General features: G+C 44.0%; 1 long non-coding RNA gene across 3 annotated transcripts; it reads right to left on the minus strand.

Annotated features, from left to right (window-relative positions):
* Nucleotides 1-1,551: 1,551 nt before the first annotated feature.
* Nucleotides 1,552-22,919, minus strand: LOC121362315. Of its 3 annotated transcripts, none has more exons than XR_005956492.1 (3): nt 22,802-22,919; nt 22,591-22,704; nt 1,552-1,788 (listed from the first exon to the last, which is right to left on the minus strand). It is a non-coding gene; the product is annotated as an uncharacterized LOC121362315 (long non-coding RNA). The 3 variants fall into 3 exon arrangements; XR_005956491.1 differs by having other exon boundaries at nt 1,552-1,807; XR_005956490.1 differs by lacking the exon at nt 22,591-22,704 and adding an exon at nt 5,458-5,603 and having other exon boundaries at nt 1,552-1,807; nt 22,802-22,876.
* Between the last annotated feature and the right edge of the window lie 354 nt (nt 22,920-23,273).

Here is a 23,273-nt window from a genome sequence, read left to right on the forward strand (position 1 = left end):
GCATCATAAAGTCACCCCAGGACAGAGCCCAAGACAAAAACTGGCTCGATCCCTTGCATTACAAAAGACACAGGGATCTGTGGCTCCAGCCAGGTGACAAGAGACACAGCAGCAGCCCAGGACTCAGCAGGAAGACCCCAGACTACCCATGAAGGGTATAAAAGCCCAGGTGGTCCTTTGTTCAAGGTCCCTCCTTTGAAGCTATGAGGCCTGTTTCACAACCCTCTTCTCATTCTCTGTAACTCTCTGGGCAAATTGTTAACTATTTCTAACCCTTAAGATATCACTTGCACTAAATGTATTCCTCAACATTTAATATCCCAAACCATCTATATGTGTAGAGAATCAAAAGCCTTCTTCATGTTCTTTCTCCACAGTTTCTGAGACCAATGCCTGAGTGGTTAGGAAATTGGAACCAATTCTGCACTTATTTTAAGCGTTACATTATTTTTCCAGACTGGAAAAAGGAAGGTCCCTCATTGAAATGGAGGAACCCAGGACAAAGGACAGCTGCACTGCAGGAGGAAAAGTGTAAGGAGAGTATGCTAGGGTTTAACAGAGGATAGGAAGGAAGTGGCACAACAGAAGTATGTCAGTATGTGCAGTTTCTGGCAACCTAAACTGAATGATGATGAGACAGATGGCAAGAAAGGGAAGTTGTTTGACTCCCTAAAAAGAAGAGTTTCAGGTTGTGAACCAGGAAAAAAAAAATATATATATATTTCCCTTTAGGCTATTTTTCCTGCTGTGCGTTATCCCCATACTATACAGCACCTTGGTTGCCCAAAATGTAGTGATTGTAACCATCAGGCATCCCTGCTTTGTAAAGCATTATAAGACTGAGCTCACTTAGCCTATATGGATGTCTTGGGGATGGTGTTTTATCCCATATCCATTTTTGTTTTGTTTTTGTTTTGTGTCCACAGTGGTTGCCTTCCCCCCCCCCCTTCCCCCCCTCGGCTCTGAGAGTATCGAGATGAGTGAGTGTGGGATTCACATTCTTTGAACCTGAGAGAAACAGTGAGAGAAGCAGAGAAAAGAATGATCAAAACAATTATTATCTCATTTGCTTCTCCTGTGTTGTGCCAAAGTAGAATGCAATATGGAGATTGTTTACCCAAAGTGATGGTGTTTTGTTTCCTTGGCCTATCAGGGCCAAGCATGTGTCCAGACTGTTGGTCAGCACAGTCACAAGATTTGTTCAGTTGAGTGCTTGTGCAGTTTCAGTTTAGATGTAGTATACTATAGAATAATATAGTATAATAAAGTAATTAATTAGCCTTCTGATATCAATGGAGTCAGATGCATCATTCTTCCCTGCCACGGGGGATCGCCTGTTTACAATAGGTGAGAGCCAGCCCAGGATTTCTTACGAGAGTTGGGTGGGAGGCTGTGTCTTGGTTTGAGACAAATTCAGAGGAAATGTCCTGAAAAGGATGTCTCCTCTAAAGAAAGGTAGGTTTCGGCAGCCCCTCCCCCACAAGTTCGAAAGGAATTTCTTGGAGGAAAGTGAAAAAAACCTGTTTATTTAACAAGCAGAGCGCACGCAGGCATGGAAAAGAAAATTCATCATGTTGGATAATAAACCTTCTCGTTGTTGAGAAAGATGGTTGATTTTTACTCCTGCTTGTCTTCTCCCAAGGTCTGGAGCCAGGATGTGGTGTCCCTGAAGCCTCCTCCGCTGGGCTGTGGAGTGGGGCTCCCGGCAATGTTCAGGTATTTTGGGCCAGAGCAAAGCTGAACAGTTCCAGAAGAAGCCACAGTCCCAGGAAAAACTTCTTGCCTCAGCTAACGAACAGGAAGATAGCTAAAAGCAAAGATTTACACCCTCTGTCCGTGCTAGACAACATAGCTGCACGAATCTGGGGGAGTCTGTGAGAACTGAACACAAACTGCGCACTGAGGAATTTTCCCGGCTTCCCCTCCTTTGAGCTTAAAGTTACAGGACCCATGTCTGCACATAAAGCAGAGGATAGGGCATACAGTATCATAACATCACCCCAGGACAGGCTGCTTCTTTCCAGTGAAGTGATTGTCTCTGCGGCTATGCAGCACAGTGTCTGTGACTAGAGATACTGTTGTCTTTTTTGGTTTTGCCTGTTTTTATTCTTTTCCTTTGACTCTGTGACTGGAGCTTACTGGCTTGCTTCTCTGCCCCCTTACTTGCTCAGGAGTCCAGACCCAGTGTGTGCTGCACCCTGCTGGGGCTGCCCCCTCTGCACAGCCCAAACCCAGGACCAGCCATAGCCAGTGAGCTATTCAGGAGAGCAATTCCCCTCCCAACTGCGCTGTTCTCTGCTGCTGCTTCAGGGCTTCTTGCTACACTGTAACCCAACACCCGGACAACCCCACAGCTTCGGGCAGGGCCCCAGAGTTTCTGCTACATTTTGTTTGCCACCCCCAGTTGTGCCCGCCTCTGCTGTTCCAGCTTGCTGCTTCTGAGGTTTCCTGCTGCAGTCCATTCCATTTCCCGAGTGGCACTGAGACCAGCTGCTTCCCATGAGTTTGCAATGGAAAGCCCCTTCTCTCTCCCTCCAGCGTACCCGTCATTACCATGTGGAAAGAGGGGGCTGAGCTTGCACCACAGCACCCCCTGCAGCTGCAGGGGAATCATGGCACCCGCCCTGACCCACCGGAAGTTAACAGTGCCCCTGCTGGCTGTGACCATAACTACACCAACAGGGAAAGGGCTTGACAGCTGAGAGAAGGCTGTTGTTGGGGTTCTGCTTTTGCTTGCTGTTGCTGCCATCATTGTTGTTTGTTTGCCGTGTTATATATACTAGTAAATAACTGTTATTCCTTTTCCCATCTCTTTGCCTGAAAGCCCCTTAATTTCTTAGTTACAATAATTCAGAGGGAAGGGGGTCATATTTTCCATTCCCAGGGAAGTTCTCGCCTTCCTTAGCAGACACCTGTCTTTCAAACCAAGTCAGATTTTGGCACCCAATGTGAGGCACAAGGGCATTGAGAGGAAAGGGTGAAAAAGGAATAACAGTTCCTGAGTTACCTAAGTTTTTGTGTGCTGAATATAGAAACCTTGTTAAGCAACACCACATGGTCTAGCCTACCCTGCTTTGGTTGGCACATGGTTGTGGCTATATTTTTCCAATTCGCAGCTCCTTATCTAAACATAGGTTCTGTGACAAAGGCTGCTATGGCTGTTATCCACTTTGTGCAATGGGTCAATAAGGTGAGGAATTAATGGATTTTAAACTTCCTCTGGAAGGTGGGCACATGGATACATGGCTATCATACACTAAATGTATGTTTTTGGGGTTTCATTAATAATGGTAACCATTGTGAGGAAGTAACCCAGGGGGAAGTCTTCTCCCAACCCTTCAACCATTTGTTTAGGCCTACCCCAACAGCTTCCAAAGGGTTCAAATGTTCTCTAAATGCTAATGATATTGTACAGCAGCTAGTGTTGCTGATATGCCTATTTAGCATTCAGAGATAAGATGAGATTGCCTTGGATAACCACCCTGATATCTACCTGTCCTGGTTCAGGGCAAATTTGGGAGAGAACCCCCAAAAGGGTTCCTCTAGAAAAGCAGATTCAATTGGCCCCTCCCACAACCGGTTCTCCTTGGAGAAAAGTGGAAAAAGCTGTTTATTAAACAATAAAACCTAAACAATATTAAACAATAAAACCTCTTGCTGCTCCAAAAAAGATGACAAAATCAGAAAAGTCCCCTCCCTGGGTTGCAGCTTGGCTCACTCAGTCTCTTATCAGTCCCTCTGGTGCTGGAAATGTCACAGCCCAGGCCCGGCCCGATGGGCCACAGGTGCGAGCTGCCGGTGCTCTTCTGGTGTTCAGTCCAGAGAAGGTTTAAACAGGTCCAAAGGAAAGGGAAAAAAACCACAGTCAAGGGAACTTCTTTGCCTCAGCTAGCTAAAACTAACTAAAACAAAGGAGAGCTCTGTCCTGCTGTCTGTCCATCCGCAGACAACACAGTCCAGGAGGAGGAATGTGGAGGAGTGAGTGCAGTGTCTGAAAACCAACTGTGCACTTCTCCCTTCACTCTCTGGAACAAGTCTTAAAGGTGCAAAACTTATTATTCAGTATAAACAGAACAGACGATTGGGGATAAAAGCATCATATAATCAACCCAAGACACTACCCCAGAGACTAGGGATGCTGCCCAACAGCCTGACACTGCTTCTGAGCCTGACACTGCCCAACAGTCTGACCCTGCCAAACAGCCCACCTCAGAAATGAACCACCCAGCTTGGATGGGGATAATAGAGGAGAAGATACGCCAGGCGCTGAGGGAATAGTCTTCCCCAGCTGGTGGGAATCCCTGTCCCTGCCTCAAAGAGGAAGAGTCTAATGGTGCAGTAGTGGAACCCACAGACATTACAACTGTCCAGGTTCCAGCTGAAACACAAGGGCAGCCACAGCCAGCAGCAGTTGCTCCTGTGAAGAGGAGGAAGTATAAGATGAGATCAGTGCACCCAGTTAATGATGATGGGGAACCAGGGCCCTCATAACCAGCAGGGGACCCAGAGCCTGAAATCATCACCAAGTCCCTGTTGCACGACAGTCTCCTTAATCTGTGAAAAAACATTCTGCGACGGGGACGCGAGGCTTACATGGCCTGGTTACTTCGGATTTGGAACCTTATGGGTACAGGCATGCAACTAGATAGTGGTGAAGCAAGGAATTTGGGGTCCTTGACCCAGAATGCGGGTATTGATCTGAGTGTTCTTAAGGGAGCCAGGGCCCCTTCCTCTCTGGGAGCAGTTTTTAATAAGAGAGAGGTTTCTTCAGAGACAGAATTCAGGAGCCCTACCATAGAATGCCCTGGAATACCATGGAGGAAAGGATCCAATGCATCAGAGAAGTGGCAGTATTGGAGATACTTTTTGGAAGGAACTGAGACATGGGGGTTAGAAATTAAAAGGTAATTGATTTAGGATAGCTGTTTTAGATGATGTATGTTGCTTAACATTTGCTGTGCTTGCAAGGCAGGATTTTTTTTTTTTTTGCCTGAGAAGATGGGACAAAAAGAATGCAAGGATATCCTGATAAGGAGAGCTACTTACCCTAAACAAGGTGGAAGGAATGCAAGGCTTGCAAGGCTTGCAAGGCTGTTGAAGATAAAAGAGGCTCCTCAGACCCTAAACTGGCTTAAACCAGCTTTGTGGTTTGAACTGTGACCAAGAGACAAGAGGGCATGCTCAGGGAGAGAAAGGTGAAAAGTTCACATTGATGAAGACTCATTTGCCCTTCCTCCTGCAACCACCAGACGACTACCAGAGAGCACTGCTCAAGCGCAGGACTGATAAGCTAATTATAATATGAAGCGGGGCTAGGAAATGAATATGTATGGGTCTATTGAGAAACTTGATGCATATGTAACATTTTAGAGAATAAATAGAGGGTTAAGTTTCTCGGAGGCGCATGTGTCTTTGGAGGAGCTATCTCCCAGGCGCCTTGGCCGAATAAATACATACCTACTTTTGTGGAGTCTTTCCGTGTATCATTTTTGGCAAGCCAGCCAGGAGGCCCTCTGTCTGGCTGCAGCATTGACGGAGAGGCTGACCTCCTAAGGTGCACCCCAGGACCTTCCCTGGAGGAGCTTCGCATCTCAGCTCGCTCACTGCGGGGACAGACAATAGCCTGCTGGGACTGTGGACAAACGGTATGTATCAAATCTAAGGGGGGAAGGGGGGGCTGTAAGTCATACACGTGGCCTGAAGGGCTGCTGGTAAGCCACTCAGAGACATCTGGTGCACAGCTCAGTTCCTGGGTAAGTAAAGGTTTGGGGCTTGCAAGCAGCCACCAGCCAATGGGGTGGCCGACAGTGGAGGGATTCGCCAGCCGATAGGGCAGCTGATGAAAAGATTTGCTGATTGATTGTGTGACCAGTAGTGACCCTGGGGGTGGGTCAAGTGTATCTTTCTTTTTATTGCTCCTATTTTCTGCTATTGTGTGATTGTTACATCTGGATATTTTAGTTGTGTCAGTGGCTTTGTAACTGTGAGTGGCTTTGTGGTTTTGGTTGTGTGAACAAGTGAGACGTACCTTCAGTACGGGGAGGAGTGCAGAGCTCTACCCGTGTTTCTGGGAAAAGCGAAGCAAGTGGAAGTGCAGAAGAGAGTGTGTTGTGTTTAAGTGTGGTGATTAGTGTATGTTTTAACCGTGGCTAGACAAACTGAAGGGATCCCTTTATCCCAGTGGTTAAGGCTTGATCCTTGGGAATTTGTAAACCCAGTAAATCATTGGATAGACAGAGGAAATGAACAGGTTCATCCAGATGGATTATATTGGACCTCTGCAGGGGAACTGGTAGCTTTGGACCGGGAGCAGCCTGCACTAGAGAATTTGAATATTCAAGAATGCATAAAAGGAATAGCTTGTTTTTGTGGAAGTTTTAGAACTCTCAGTCCATCAAGAGGTTGGCATCTCGTGTGGGTATTGTTGCAGTGTAGGATTTGTGCAGGATGCTACTACTGTTCTTCTGCAAGGCGGAGGAGTGTGTGCACTCAGTGCGAGTGGGGACAGCATTTTAACGGAGTAGATTTTGAACCCAAGATTTTAAAGCTTATATGTGGAAGGTCACATCTAATACCTGAGAATTGGGTTGTGTGAGAGGAAAACTGGGAAAGGACTGTGGGAGCCTGTGAAGAGAGGTTCGGGAGGAAGCAAGATAAGACACAAAGAAGAAGATAATGGGAACTAGTCGGAGTAAAGAGGTTTCCAGGGCCAGCCCATTGGGATGTATTTTGGCACATCGGAAAGAAGTTGCCAGCAGTGAGGGTACAGAAAATAAAAGAACTTTAATTAAGTATTGTAGCGAGTGGTAGCCTTTATATAAGTTGGAGGATGGAATGAAGTGGCCATCTACTGGAACTTTAGATTCTAACACCTTATTACAGTTAATGCTGTTCTTAAGATGGGAAGGCAAATGGGATGAGGTTTCTTAAGCGGATATGTTCTTCTCCCTCTGAAATCACCCAGAATGACAGAGGGATTGTGGACTCAGAGCTCCCTCTGACCCACTGGTATTAGCCCTTGAAAGGGAAAATAGAGCCAAGAGAGGACAGCTTAAGTGATGTTGTTCAGCATGCAGTATAGGACAACGATGCACAAAATCAGATAAGGTTTATCATACTGCCGCCCAAGAACAAGATGTAATAGATTTGTTAAAGGCTTCCCCTAGGAGACAGGAGGAAGAGGAATAGACCAACTTTCCCCCTAAAAGAGAGGAGGATACAGGCTCGGAAGGAACATCCACTCAAACCTACTCTCCTCCTGGCAGCCCAGTTTCATCCAAGACTAGGAGGCAAGTACTGCAAGCTCCTTTGCGAGAGGCAGTGGGACCAGAAGGAGGAAGGGTAATGGTTAAGGTATTTTCCACTATTGATTTGGAGGCACAGGAAAGGGTTGATAAGAATTATTGCAGTGATCCGGTGATTACCGCCAAACACTTGCGGTATATCATCAAGCAGCATAACCCAGATTGGAGCTATATCCAATTATTGATGGATGCTTTAACTAAAACAGAAAAGCAGTTGGTTCTGAAAACAGCAGGGGATCTGGCAGAGGATTTTTATAAAACCCAATGCCTAGATGTAAAAGACTATTTTCCCCTCCAAAATCCAAAGTGGGATCCAAACAGATCAGCAGAATTGAAAAAATGAGAAACTTACCAAGAGTGGATAGCAAAAGGAATGGAGAGACCAATTCCTAAGACTATAAACTGGTCAGCTCTGTATGCTATTAAACAGGGGCCTTCCGAGTCTCCATCTGAGTTCCTAGACCGCTTAAGAGATGCAATGTGCCGTCACACATAGTTAGACCCTGGGTCTGAGGAAGGGATACAACAGTTAGTCAACATAATTTTGGGGCAGTCTACGGGGGACATCAGAGGTAAATGTCAAAAGCTTTGGGGGGTGGATGAGACGAACCTTGAGACCTTGTTGGAGGAAGCATGGAGAGTATTCAGTAATCGGGAAGAAGGATACAAGCAGGGAATGAAAAAGCTAGGGGCAGTAGTAAGGGAAGAAGAGAAATGTAGAAAGGGACCACCTAGGCAAGGCCCACCCCAGTTGGGCAGAGACCAGTGTGTGATTTGCAGGAGAACTGGTCACTGGAAGAACCAAGGTCCAGAGCGGAGACGAGGTGACTGCCAGGAAAAGGGGGCGGTGGTCACCCATGTGAAAGAAGACTGAGGAGGACCAGGGGATTCTACACCAGCAGATCCACTGGTTATAACAATGAGGCTGGGGGAAGAAGGGAAAAAAGGTGGAATTTTTGGTTGACACAGGAGCGACATATTTGGTTTTAAATAAAGCTTTAGTAGCTCTGGGGAATTATTACGTTGTGGTACAAGGGGCAACTGGTCAATCTGAAAAGGCATATTTTTGCTAGACCACTAAAGTATAAGCTTGGGAAACAATGGGGCATTCATAAGTTTTTATATATGCCTAATTCTCCTAAGGCACTTCTAGGGAGAGACTTATTGGAACAATTACAGGCAACCATTACATTCAAAAATGGGGTGGTTACTCTGTAGGTAAATGACCAAAAGTACATAGAGGTATTAAGTTTAATACTAACAACTGTTGAAACTGAGGAAGAAATTAGTGAAGAAATAATAAGCCAAGTGTTTCCCAGAGTATGGGATTCCAATGTACCAGGGATGGCAAAAAATGCACCTCCCATATTAATCAAACTTAAGGAAGGGAAACACCCAGTTAGAATTAAACAGTACCCCATGAAAAAGGAAGATAGGGAAGGAATTAGCCCAGTGATAAAGAACTTTTTGCAATTAGGATTATTAAAAGAATGCCAATCTGACTTCAACACTCCCATTCTACCTGTTTGAAAGCCTGATGAGTCATATTGGGTAGTGCAGGATTTAAGGGCTGTCAACAAGATCATGGAAGATTTATATCCGGTGATAGCGAATCCATATACTTTGCTAACCTGTTGTCTTAGGTTGGAAATGGGGTGTGTATTCTATTCCTATCTGTTAGAGGTGGGGCAGTTATCTTCTGTTAATTGGGCAGTTTTCTTTATCTCTTCCACAACCAATCCTCCCTCTGGGGAGATATCTTCTGTTAATGGACAATTGAGTCTCACTGCATGACTGATAAAATTTCATCACCCCATTGTGAGAAGCTCTGCCCAGAGGGAGGAGCCAAGCATTCCTACCTGGATATAATCTGAGAATTGGAAGACCACAAGCAGCCTTTTCCCACTGGATTCCCAGAGGAGCAGCTGTCTTCTCCACTGGATTCCCAGAGGAAGACCAGGCCCATCTACACTGCCACTGGACCTTCAGAGGAAAACTACACCCTTCTACAGGATCGTTGCTCCAACAGAACCACATCTGTCACTCCAGGAGGACTGCAGCCACCATTTCAATTGGACTGCTACCAACACCCTGACCAACAGTGTGTCAGGTTGTATTCTGACTCTGTCAGTGTTGTTTTGTATTACTGCATTGTGGGTTTTTTTGGTTTGCTTTATTTTCTTCCCTAATAAAGAACTGTTCTTCCTGCTCCCATATCTTTGCCTGAGAGCCCCTTAATTTCAAAATTATAACAATTCGGAGGGAGGGGGGTTTACATTTTCCATTTCAGGGGAGTCTTCTGCCTTCCTTAGCAGACACCTGTCTTTTCAAACCAAGACACCTGTTTAACACCAGAGCTAACTTGGTTTACCATTCTAGATCTGAAAGATGCCTTCTTTTGCCTCCCTATCCATGAAGCCAGCCAGAAAATCTTTGCCTTTGAATGGGAAAGCCCTAAAAATGGGCATAAAACTCAGCTCACATGGACAGTGTTGCCTCAGGGATTTAAGAACTCTCCCACTTTGTTTGGAGAACAACTTGCAAAAGACCTAGCGTCCTGGGAAGCTCCACCAGAAGAAGGAAGGCTATTGCAGTACGTGGATGATCTCCTAATAGCCACCCAGATGAAAGAGGTGTGTGTGGCCTGGACGGTAAGTCTCTTAAATTTTCTAGGACTCCAAGGGTACAGAGTATCAAAGACAAAGGCTCAGGTTATGAAGCAGAAAGTGATCTACCTGGGTTATGAGGTTGGTGCTGGACAGCAGACTTTGGGGCAAGATCACAAGGAAGCAATATGCCAAACCCTGAAACCTCAGACAACAAAGGAACTGCGAACCTTTTTGGGAATGACAGGATCGTGTTGGTTATGGGTTTATAACTATGGCTTACTTGTAAAATCTCTGTATGCACTCATTACAAATGGAAACAGAGACCTCCAGTGGACAAAGGAGGCCACACAGGCCTTTGACCAGCTAAAGAAGGCCCTTATGCTGGCTCCAGCCTTGGGAATCCCAGACGTGAGTAAACCATTCTTTCTATTTTCCCATGAGAAACAGGGGATTGTCCTGGGGATAACTAGCCCAGGACCTGGGCTTATATTGAAGGGCAGTTGCCTATATTTCCAAGCAACTGGATGCAGCGGTCAAGGGATGGCCACGTTGCCTCAGGGCTGTCGCAGCAGTTGTGCTAAATATCAAAAAAGCACTCAAATTCACCCTGGGACAGAAAATGACTGTACTACTGTCTCATACAGTGTCCACAGTACTGGAAGTAAAGGGCAGGCACTGGCTTTCCCCACAAAGGTTTCTGAAATACCAGGCCATCATGGTAGAACAAGATGATGTAGAAATAGTGGTGACTAACATTGTCAATCCAGCTTCTTTTCTCAGCAGAAATCAAGGGGAAACAGTCCACCACAACTGCTTGGAGACTATTGAACCTACTTATTCCAGACACCCAGAACTAAAGGACACTCCTCTGGATGATACAGAGACCTGGCTCACTGATGGGAGCAGCTACGTCATCGGTGGGAAACTACATGCTGGGTATATAGTTACTACTTGCAGACAGGTAATCAAATCCGGGCCTTTGCCAACAGGCACCTCTGCACAAAAGTCTGAGATAATTGCCCTAACCTGTGCCTTAGAGACGGCAAAAGGAAAGAGAATCAACATCTACACAGACTCAAGATATGCATTTGGGGTTGTGCATGCACATGGAGCCATTTGGACAGAGAGTGGATTGCTGAACTCACAAGGGAAAAACATCAAACATGCACAAGACATAATGTGACTATTGGAAGCAGTCCAGCTGCCTGAAAAGGTAGCAATTATGCACATTAAGGCACACCAGAAGGTGAGCTCAGAATTGAAGGAAGGAAACAAGCTGGCAGACAGAGAGGCAAAGGAAGCAGCAAAAGGTGAGACCATAACTGAAGGAGCCCTAGTACCAGATGAGCAAATTTCCCTTGGCGGTAAGCCAGAATATAATAAGAAAGACAGAAAGCTAATTAAGTATCAAAAGGGAACATATTACCAAGAGGGATGGGCCATTACTGAAGAAGGGAAATTGGTTATCCCTTCTCATTTATTATGGTCATTGGTAAGAGGGGAACATCAGAAAACTTACTGGGGAATAGATGCCCTGAATAATTATCTGATTGAAAGGATTGTTGCCAGAAATTTATACGCTACTATCACTCAGGTGACTCAGCAGTGCAACCTTTACCTCCAGACTAACCCCAAGAATGCCCCCAAATCAAAACTTGGTCAAATTGGGAGGGGCTGTGGACCCAGACAGCAGTGGCAAATTGACTTTTCAGAACTCCCAAGAAAAGGGGGGTATTGATATTTGTTGGTATTAACAGATACTTTTTCAGGGTGGCCAGAAGCTTTCCCCACCAGAACTGCCAAAGCTCGGGAAGTAACCAAGCTATTGTTACAGGAAATTCCACACTTTGGAGTTCCAGCCACAATATCTTCAGATAGAGGATCACATTTTATTTCAAGAATAGTGAAGCAAATTAGCCACCACCTAGGCATAGATTGGAAACTCCACACTCCATACGACCCTCAGTCAAGTGGCCAAGTGGAGAAAATGAACCATTTGGTTAAGCAGCAAATAGTGAGGCTAGGGCAAGAAGCTAATTTACCCTGGCCCCAAGCTCTCCCACTGGCATTGCAATGGATTCGGACTAAACCTAGAACCAAAAAAAGGTTAAGTCCTTTTGAAATGCTTTATGGGAGACCATAGGGAGTGCAAAAAGGAAGTTCTACCTGTGGGATTCACATTTTCTGAACCTGAGAGAAGCAGTGAGAGAAGCAGAGAAAAGAATGATCAAAACAATTCTTATCTCATTTGCTGCACCTGTGTTGTGCCAAAGTAGAATGCAATATGGAGATTGTTTACCCAAAGTGGTATTTTGTTTCCTTGGCCTATCAGGGCCAAGCGTGTGTGTGTGTGTCAGGACTGTTGGCTGACAGTCACGAGATGTTGGGCAGTTGAGTGCAGTTGGGTGATTGTGCAGATTCAGTTTAGATGCAATATAATATAGAATAATACAGTATAATAAAGTAATTAATTAGCCTTCTGATATCAATGGAGTCCTCCTCATCCATTTCTCCCTGCCATGGGGGTCGCTTTGAATACTATATCTACCCACATTGGGAAGGTGACACTGGCCACCTACATGGTGGCCTGAAGCAAACAACTCAAAGAAATTGAAAAATGTGGCTGGAACTAGGAGCAGAGATCTGGATGGACCAGTACATAACATACATCCTGGAGATTATGTATATTTTAAATGTCTTACAGAAAAGACTTTGGAACCACAGGGGGAAGGACCATTCCAGGTGCTTCTCACTACTTTCACCGCGATTAAGATCAAGGAACAGAGCACTTGGATCCACCACTCTCAAGTGAAGAAAGCCCCAGAGGCCCCTTGGAAAGTAACATTGGGTGACAATGAACTGAAACTAAAACTTACTTGAGTGAGTATATTGCAGTCGGGAATATTTAGTAATTTAGCTTGTAGAGATTTAATTAAGAAAATTGTTTTGTTTGTAATTATAATTGAAGCCAAATAATTGGAAGGTACCTCTATCCAGAACAATGCTGAATGGCCTTGGTCCCAAGCTTTTATTCAGTACACTGGATCCATGGGAGAGCATTCTGATATAAAAGATTTAAACCTATCAACTGTAGTCATGCACAAGAACCAGGTATATGAGAAGCAGGAATGGCAAAAAATGAGGACTGTGGTCACTTCAAGGGACTATAGGAAAGAAAATTAGAATACGATGCCGAATGATTAATGCGACTACCCATAAGAAAGCAATTCAAATTAGTGTTTCAGCTTCTCCTATAGACAAGCACTGGGAGATTTGTAATCGTCCAAGTGAATTAGACTGTTGGTATAATTTTACATTAGTACTGACAGTTGAGGTGATATGTCTTTGGACCCATGATGCTACTGGGCTCTCATTCAAATTTTAGATGCTGTACCTCTTACAACAGCAAGGCCCCGTACAACTTATACCAGTACTTAAGCAGCCCAATTCCAAACCAAACTGGAACCAAAAATTTATGAAACAGGCCCATATGTGGTAAGGGATACAGGCCAACAACTGTTGTTTAATCCAGTGTGGTCTCTTAAATGTGTTGAATTACTAATGCAAATTAACATCTCAGAAATCCAACCTGCTTGCTCCTCTCAACAACTGTCCAATATACGGTTTTTGAATTGGTGTGGAAAAGCAGTGCTGAAAAACAGGAGTTAAAAAATCTAAAGGTTCCACAAGAAGACCCGCATTATGGGGCAGGGGTCCCTCAACTTCTGTTTCTCCCGCCAGTGGGATATCCAAGACTCCAGGCCAGGCTACATCCATTAATACTGGCACAGGTGAAGGAATTGGGACTGCAGGCACTGTTTAAAGTAACTGACGTGGCAAACCCAACCCAAACATATTCCACAATCAGACAAGGGGTCAAAGAACTGTATCTACAGTTTATAGAGAGATTACAAGATGCTATGGTAAAACAAATTGTTAATGTTGAAGTCAGAAATAATTTAATTTTGCAATTGGCAAAGGACAATGCCAATGAGGACTGCCAAAAGGTCATAGAACTGCTACCTGATGAAAATCCATCACTAAATGACTCGATAAATGCCTGTGCTAAGGTTGTATCTAATTCTCATAACATGACCACATTAGCAGAGTCCATAGCAGCTGCTATAAAGGTAACACCTCATTGCTACAAATGTGGACAACAAGGCCACATGAAGGTAAACTGTCCCCAAAAGTCCTTTCCACAGGGGACATTTCAAGGACAGAAGGGAGCAAATGCAAGCTGCAACCGATGTGGAAGGACCAGACATGCGATCAAGATATGCAGGTCCAAATTTCATGCTAATGGTCAATCTCTCAAGAACCAGGGAAACAGGAAACCAAGCGCAAAAGGGGAACGTGTGATGACACAAGTAATTTCCCACCCTCCGGTACAAAGCCTATGTGATCAGCTCACAGGAAGGACTCGAAGACCAGCTGGAATGGATGTGTCCACCTCCATTGCAGTAGCCATAAGCACCTCAAAGGTACATAAGGCCCCCCTGAAGGCTTGGGGGCCTATCAGGAAAGGATTGAGTGCACTGTTAATTGGAAGGTCTAGTGCCACAATGCAAGGTATTGTTGTGTACCCTGGTGTTGTTGACACAGATTTTACCGGACAAATACATGCAATAATTTCCACCCCTACTCCACCCATGACTATCCCTGAAAAAAACAGAATTTCTCAACTCATCTCTTTTAAGTCTTGTGTCCCCAAAGCAGATTCTAGGGAGCGAGGAAACCAAGGCTTCGGATCAACAGGACAGCCCCAGGTGAACTGGACTCAGGTTGTAGGAAATCGAAGACCTAATATGGTTTGTACTGTTATGATGCCTACGGCAAAGCCTTCGCAGATAAAGGTCAGTGGGATGATGGACACAGGGGCAGACATCACCATCATCTCTGCCAACATGAGGCCTTCATCATGGCCTACTACACCTGTGGGATCTGCTATTGCTGGCCTTGGAGGGATCACACAGAGCTGCTTGAGCAGCAATCCCGTGTTGATCAAAAATCCTGAGGGCCAAACAGCTACAATCCAGCAATACATCACTGCTGCACCACTGAACCTGTGGGGGAGGGATGTTCTGGCAGCATGGGGAGTCTGGGTGGGGACGGATTTTTAAGAGGGGCCACTGTGTTAAAGGGCATAAGGTGTCACACACTAGCTCTGAAATGGCTTACAACTAAGCCTGTGTGGATACCACAGTGGTCCCTTGAGAAAGAGAAGCTAGATGCCCTAAAATCATTAGTACAAGAACAGATAACTCAAGGACACATAAAGCCATCTATGAGCCCTTGGAACACCCCTGTATATGTTGTAAAAAAGAAATCTGGTAAATGGAGATTGCTCCATGACCTAAGAAAAATTAATTTGGTGATGGAGGACATGGGGGCTTTGCAGGCTGGTATGCCTTCTCCTACAATGACACCTGCCTCCTGAGACATCCTGATTGTGGACCTGAAGCATTGTTTCTTCACTATTCCACTGCATCCAGACGATACCCCAAAGTTTGCTTTTACAGTGCCTTCCATCAATAACACTGTGTCACGATCTGTCCTCGAGGACGAGATTTGTGATGGTCCATTTTATTGATCTCAGGGTGCAAAAAACCAACACGACAAGAGGGTTTTGCAGTCATAATCAAAAACAAATGTACCTTTATTAAATGACCACAGAAAAATGTAGCTCTGAAATGGCTTACAACTAAGCCTGTGTGGATACCACAGTGGTCCCTTGAGAAAGAGAAGCTAGATGCCCTAAAATCATTAGTACAAGAACAGATAACTCAAGGACACATAAAGCCATCTATGAGCCCTTGGAACACCCCTGTATATGTTGTAAAAAAGAAATCTGGTAAATGGAGATTGCTCCATGACCTAAGAAAAATTAATTTGGTGATGGAGGACATGGGGGCTTTGCAGGCTGGTATGCCTTCTCCTACAATGACACCTGCCTCCTGAGACATCCTGATTGTGGACCTGAAGCATTGTTTCTTCACTATTCCACTGCATCCAGACGATACCCCAAAGTTTGCTTTTACAGTGCCTTCCATCAATAACACTGTGTCACGATCTGTCCTCGAGGACGAGATTTGTGATGGTCCATTTTATTGATCTCAGGGTGCAAAAAACCAACACGACAAGAGGGTTTTGCAGTCATAATCAAAAACAAATGTACCTTTATTAAATGACCACAGAAAAATGCTTTAGGGAGAAGGGGAATGAAGAAAAGGGAAAGAATAAGGAAAAAGAGGGGAGGAAAAGAAAGGAGGTATATAGCTACTAGACGTGAGATGACAAAGTCCTTTGAAGTCCAGTCGACGAAAAGCCTGTTGTCTTCACATCAGGGGAGAACTCAAAGCCCCTAGCTAACTCAGGGGTTTTTATTATTGAAAATTGCAAAGGGGGGGGGGGGGAACAGATACAATAGTCCATGACCCCCGCCCCGCGGTAGGGATTTCACTCTCAGTCCTTGGGGAGGAAGGGGGAGCTTTTCTATGTAGGGGTCTCAATCCTTGAGGGAGAAAGACTTCTCCCATCTCAGTCCATCTGTCACAGTGGTTGATGTATGGTAAAAGAAGGGTCTTTTCCGTGGGGACCACCCAAAAGGTCATTCCAGAGAGAAAGTTCAGCCAAGTTAGGAGGTGGGGAAAATTCCAGAACTAGTGTTGCAAAGTGGTGCAGGTGAAGGAGGGCACAGTGTCCCTTTCTTATTCATCGAGTGCAGCATCCCATGAGGTGAACAAACACACCTGTGAAACAATGGCTTGGCTTGCTGGGTGACAATTCAAGCAGGACCAGGATCCTAGAACAGGATCTTTCTTTTCCCCAGGTGTCCCAACTTTCTGCCTCTTTTCATGACAATCGTGAGGCAGAAGATGAGGGAAATTTCAGACAGACACACACTGCACCAGTGAAACTTTATCAATGGCAAGTTCTTCCCTAAGGCATGAGAAACAGTCCCACAATTTGTCAGTGGTACATTGCACAAGCACTCTCATTAGCGAGAGAACAATTTCCAGGGGCATATTGTTATCACTACATAGATGACATTTTGATTGCAACCTAAACAAAAAAGGAACTCTTACAGATTCAGCCAAACCTGTTGCAAGCATTAAAAACATTTGGGCTGCAGGTAGCACCAGAGAAGGTGCAGCAGCAAGCACTCTGGAAATACTTGGGACTCAAAATAATGAATCAAACTGTTCAGCCACAAGCAATTCAATTTCCAATCAAAATTCAGACTTTAAATGATGCACAAAAACTTTTGGGCACTATCAAGTGGGTCAGACCATATCTAGGATTAACCAACTCACAACTGACACCCTTATTTGACCTCCTAAAAAGTGATCCTGAATTAACTTCCCCCAGAAAATTAACCCCAGAGGCAAAAGCTGCTCTCGAATTAGTAGAGCAAGCTATCACAAACAGACAAGTCCACTGGATTTGCCAGAGGTGTGTATCACTGTGTTCATTCTCATTGTTAATGTTCATCCTACTGGTATTATGGGACAGTGGAACACACACTGGCCTGACACTTTGCACATTCTAGAGTGGGTGTTTTTACCTCACCAACCAAAAAAGACAGTACTCACTGTCTTTGAACTAATTGACAAGTCCACCAGATATGTCCAGAGGTGTGTATCACTGTGTTCATTTTCATTGTTCACAGTTAATCATCAAATGTCACCACAGGTGTTTACAATTGAATGCTAGAGATCCCTCACAAATTATTATTCCTGTGACACAAGAGCAGTTTGAATGGTGTTTTGCTAACTGTACAGCCTTGCCAAGTGCTTTGCAAAATTTTTCTGGACAAATCACTCACCACTTACCAAGCCATAGATTGCTGAAGTCAAGTGGCAAAACTGCACTATCTCTGAAACCTCTAAGTAGCTGAACACCCTTAAAAGGTGTTACAGTGTTTATTGATGGTTCTGGGAAAACAGGAAAGGCCATTGTGGCCTGGAAAGAGGAAGGTGAGTACTCACTGTCTTTGAACTAATTGACAAGTCCACCAGATATGTCCAGAGGTGTGTATCACTGTGTTCATTTTCATTGTTCACAGTTAATCATCAAATGTCACCACAGGTGTTTACAATTGAATGCTAGAGATCCCTCACAAATTATTATTCCTGTGACACAAGAGCAGTTTGAATGGTGTTTTGCTAACTGTACAGCCTTGCCAAGTGCTTTGCAAAATTTTTCTGGACAAATCACTCACCACTTACCAAGCCATAGATTGCTGAAGTCAAGTGGCAAAACTGCACTATCTCTGAAACCTCTAAGTAGCTGAACACCCTTAAAAGGTGTTACAGTGTTTATTGATGGTTCTGGGAAAACAGGAAAGGCCATTGTGGCCTGGAAAGAGGAAGGTGAGTGGCAAACGTTGGAGGAATATGAGAATGGATCACCTCAAATAGTAGAACTACAAGCTGTAGCTATGGCTTTCCAACATTTTCCCCACACTCCTCTAAATGTTGTAACTGATTCTGCATATATGGCTGCCATCACACAAAGATTAGACCAAGCACTATTAAAGGAAATTGATAATGCACAACTGTTTAGCTTACTAAAAACTCTATGCCTTACTATCCAAGGCAGAACTTGCCCTTATTATATCCTATACATCAGGAGTCACACAAATTTACCAGGTTTTATCGCAGAGGGCAATGTCACATCAGATATGATAGCTAGTCCTGCTTGAACGGCACCACAACCAGATACGCTAGCACAAGCAAAAAGGCATCACATGATTTTTTCCACCAAGGTGTTTGAGCCTTACAGGGACAATTTAAGCTGTCAAACTGATTTGTAGGAAAAAACCTCTAACTCTACAACTTGAAAAAGTTGCAAAGTTGGTATGTTTATTACGGCGCTGGATGCATGTGGGGATCATTCTCCTTAAAGAACATGTGCACCCTTGAGAATTCTGAACCTTTTTTACCTCCTTTACTTGTACATATGTCTCCGTCTCTCTGGGCGCCTCCCAGTGAACCCCGGCCAGCCCCAGGTCGGCAAACAATGGGGGGGGGCAGCCCTGAAGTGACCGACAGCGGGGGGACACTCTCTGGTGCCCCGAGGGTACTGAGGGCAGCTAGGCTAGTCACCTTTGCAGCAGAAGAGACACTGGAGACATCGGTAGAGAGTAAAAGGCCGACTCTCAGCAAGGGGCCAGTCCAAGGTTTATTTGGAGCTCCTCAGGGGGCCCCACACCTCAGTGGGCTCCTTGCTCAGAGTAAAACAAAGGAATCTCAAGGTTACATTTAAAGGGGGGGGAGGAAACCGAGGGTAGATACATTTGCTGACCAATAAAGACCCTCCAGGGATGCAGCCTTAGGGGATGGACATTTGGGATAACGTATAACATCATACTTAGGGGGCTGACCCCTGGCCTCAGCTAATCACTCGATGGCTTTGACCGAAAGTTCTAGATAGAGGGGATGGGATGCTGAGTGACTGACAGAGAGCCAGGGCGGGGATTTGGGGGATGATCTCAACACAGGAGAATGGTTACACAGGTAGAGGAAGGGGGTACAAAAAGGGGTACATCATCTGGGGAAAATAAGGGGATACAAAATCAAAACTATTACAAAGTATTACAAAGTATAAAAGCACACTACAACATACATATGCATAGAGTTTCACAATAGGTTTATGCATATTTATTATACTGGTTTTGCGTTATAACTTGCAATTAGTCCTTATCGGTCCTTGTACAGAGAGAGAACTCTCTGGTCATCTTGTTTGTCTCTTATAGCCTCAGCTTTAGGCTCTTGTCTTAATTTCAAAGTTTAAGGGCTCCCCCCCTTATCTTTCTTTCTAGCTTGGAAGTTTGCATTATTTTTTCCTGGCTGAGACAGTTTTGCGAGCACAGGGTTTTTTGTGAGAACGGGTAATCTTAAGCACAGCACAGAGTTAACAGACCAAACAACATATTTCATCTATGCAAGCAAGCTACAGACTAAATAATTAAAAACTGCACATTTCACCTAAATCTGAAATGGATTTTTACCCCCTTAAATTTTCACTCTGTTTCATTCACCCCTTTCCTAAAAGTAAGTAAATTCTTTCACTTACTGTAAAGTATAGTATATAGTGTAGTATAAGCAGTTCTCAAGTATACGCAACCTTTACCAGTATATACAAGCACAGTTTTCTGATCAGTGACTAGATGAATTTTGAAGTGGTAAATCCTTTTTTTAGTGTCAAGACACACATCTTGAGCATAAATAAATGAATCTTTTACAAATGAATCTTAGTTGTTCTTTAGTAGCACAAGATTCTAAGTTTACTGTTTGCTACTATTCATTCACCTTTCATGTTTACACCTTATGTTCTGAGGGGTAGAGTACCATTTTTTCATTATTTAATCCTAGTGTGATGATGGGGTTGATAACATAAACGGTGGCATTTCGTATAGTAAGTACAAAGGCAGTGGTTACATTAGAAGTAGGATCATAGGTAAAATTTATTATAGTCTACTAGGATTGAAACTTTCTTTCAAAATCAATTGCATTATCCTAGACAATATTTTGAATTTTAGTTGGAAAATTACCTTCACCCTCTTCCTGTATGATTAAAGCTGCTGTTTTCTGCATCTATAACTGTGCTTGTATACACCTGAAAGTTAAAGACACATTATCTTGAACTGTACTAAGCACTTTTACTATTAACTTGTGGTCTTGGTTCCTGGCCTTTTTCTACTTTGGCAGTATTTTTGAAATCTTCCACTGGCTAGTTCTTAATGCTAATAGAGATGACTGTAAGGGCTGTTTTAATTTTGCTAGACCACCTGTTGTGGCTAGCTTGTTCATCAGTATTTCTGAATCAATTCTATTTAAAACTCCCAATCCTGTTCCTAATATCTTAGTTAGATCTCTTATTCTGCTCTTGAGGTGTACTTGTCTCTGTAACTATGTTGTCTAGCCCTACAGTGGATAGGTTTAAATCTTTTATTTCAGAAGGTTCTCTCATGGATCTAGTATGCTGATTAAAAGCTTGGGACTAAGGCTATTCAGCATCTTTTTGGATGGAGGTACTCTCTAATCTCAAAACTCTAATTATACACAAAACAATTTTGTAAATGAAATTACAAACTACTCCTGGCCACAATATACTCATTTTGTTTGAGTAAGTTTTAGTCTTAGTTCATTGTCTCTTGGTGTCACTTTCTAAGGGACTTCTGGGGCCTTCTTAACTCGAGAGTGGTGGATCCAGGCATTCTGTTCTTTGATCTTGATTGTGGTGAAGGTGGTGAGAAGCACGAGACAACATATATATAATCTTTAGGTTGCATGTTATGTACTGGTCTATCTAGCTCTCTGCTTCGAGTTCTAGTTACATGTTTTTTAATTTTTCTGAGCTATTTATTTAAAGCCACTATATAGTTGGCTAATGTTACTTCCCCAATGTGGGTGGACATCTCCTTTTGTATTCTGTATGGTCCTCTATAAGTATTTCAAAGGGACTCAGTCTTTCTTTGGCTCTAGGTTTAGTTCAAATCTGTAACAGTGCTAGTGGAAGAGCTTGGGGCTAGAGTAGATTAACTTCTTGCCCCAGTCTTACAATTTGCTGCTTAATCAAATGATTAATTTTGTCCACATGGCCATTCAGTTGGGGGTGGTATGGAGTATGAAGTTCTCAATTTATGCTCAGGTGGCTACTAATCTGTTGCACTATTTTGGAAATGAAATGTGATCCTCTGAGGATATTGTGGCTGGAACTCCGAAGCATGGTATTATTTTTTGTAATAATACCCTGGTTACTTCTCGAGCTTTGATAGTTTTGGTGGGGAATGCTTCTGGCTATTCTGAAAATGTATCTGTCAATATTAATAAATACTGATACCCCCCTTTCCTTGGGAGTTCTGAAAAGTTAATTTGCTACTGTTGTCTAGGTCCATGGCCCCTCCCAATCTGACCAAGTTTTGGTTTAGGGGTATTCTTAGGGTTAATCTGGAGGTAAAGATTGTGCAGTCAGGTTACTTGAGTAATAGTGGTATATAAATTCTTGGTAACGATTTTTTCAATTAAATAGGTGTTTAGGGTATTTATTTCTTAGTTTGTTTTCTGGTGTTCTTTCTTTACTAGTGACTATAACAAATGGGAAGGGATTACTAGCTTCCCTCTAAAGGTAGCTTACCCCACTTGGTTGTATGTCTCTTTTTGATCTTTGATTAGTTTTCTGTCTTTCTTATTATATTCTAGTTTACCTCCAAAGGAAATTTGTTTATTGGAATTAGAGTTCTTTTAATAATTACTTCACCTTTCGCTGTTTCTTTTGGTTTCACACACTCTGGACACAATCAAAATAACAGTACACAGTAAAATTATTAGCTGGATCCAGTGATTTACTGGATTCACAAACTCCCAGGGATTGAGTCCAAGCCACTGGGGCAGAGGAACCCCCTGAGTTAATCTAGCTATGGTTAAAATGTGCACAGTCTACACAAATCACTACTTTTAAACACAATAAATGTTCTTACCCACATTTCTCTACTTGTTCAACTTCTCTGTGGGGCACTCCTTGCCCTTACAGCCTGCCCCAGCCAGTGCCCTGGGCCTCACCTGGCCGCTTCAGATGTGGGTAGAACTTCCCCCCCCCCCCCCCCCCCCCCCCCCCCCTACAATGTCCGGACACCACAAGCATACAAAGTTCAGGTTCACTCGACTCACCCCCAGAGTTGCTAGCGGTCACTCTATCGAACAATGAACCTGTCCCCAGTACCCCCAGTCGCTCTATCAGCCAGGGGACTTCTGCTGCAGACTTTGCTCTCGTCCGATGGCAGCCTGCAAGCACAGGGACGAGGCTGTGCGCTCAGACGTCTTTGAGTGGCCTACCAACAGCCCTATCTTTCTCTCCCCCGGGGCCCCTTGATATACATACCGTTTATCAGCACACCAGCAGGTCGTTGTCTGTCCCTGCAGGAGGCAAGCTGAGACAGAGCAGAGCTCCTCCAGGGAAAATCCCGGGGCGCACATAGGAGGTCCGCCCCCGCTCCGCCCCTGAGAGGTCTCCTGGCTGGCTCGCCAAAATGATTTGTGGGAAAAAAAAGCCTAACTACAACTTGCAAAAATTGTAAAGTCAGTATGTTTATTACAGCACTGGACACATGTGGGGATCATTCCCCCTAAAGGACATGCGCACTCTTGAGAATTGTGAACCTTTTTTTATCTCCCTTACTTGTACATATGCATAGAGTTTCACAATAGGTTTATGCATATTTATTATACTGGTTTTGCGTTATAACTTGCAATTAGTCCTTATCGGTCCTTGTACAGAGAGAGAACTCTCTGGTCATCTTGTTTGTCTCTTATAGCCTCAGCTTTAGGCTCTTGTCTTAATTTCAAAGTTTAAG

The sequence above is a fragment of the Pyrgilauda ruficollis genome, unplaced genomic scaffold, assembly GCF_017590135.1.
Source record: "Pyrgilauda ruficollis isolate IOZ18807 unplaced genomic scaffold, ASM1759013v1 scaffold607, whole genome shotgun sequence".
In the NCBI taxonomy this organism is placed as follows: Eukaryota; Metazoa; Chordata; class Aves; order Passeriformes; family Passeridae; genus Pyrgilauda; species Pyrgilauda ruficollis.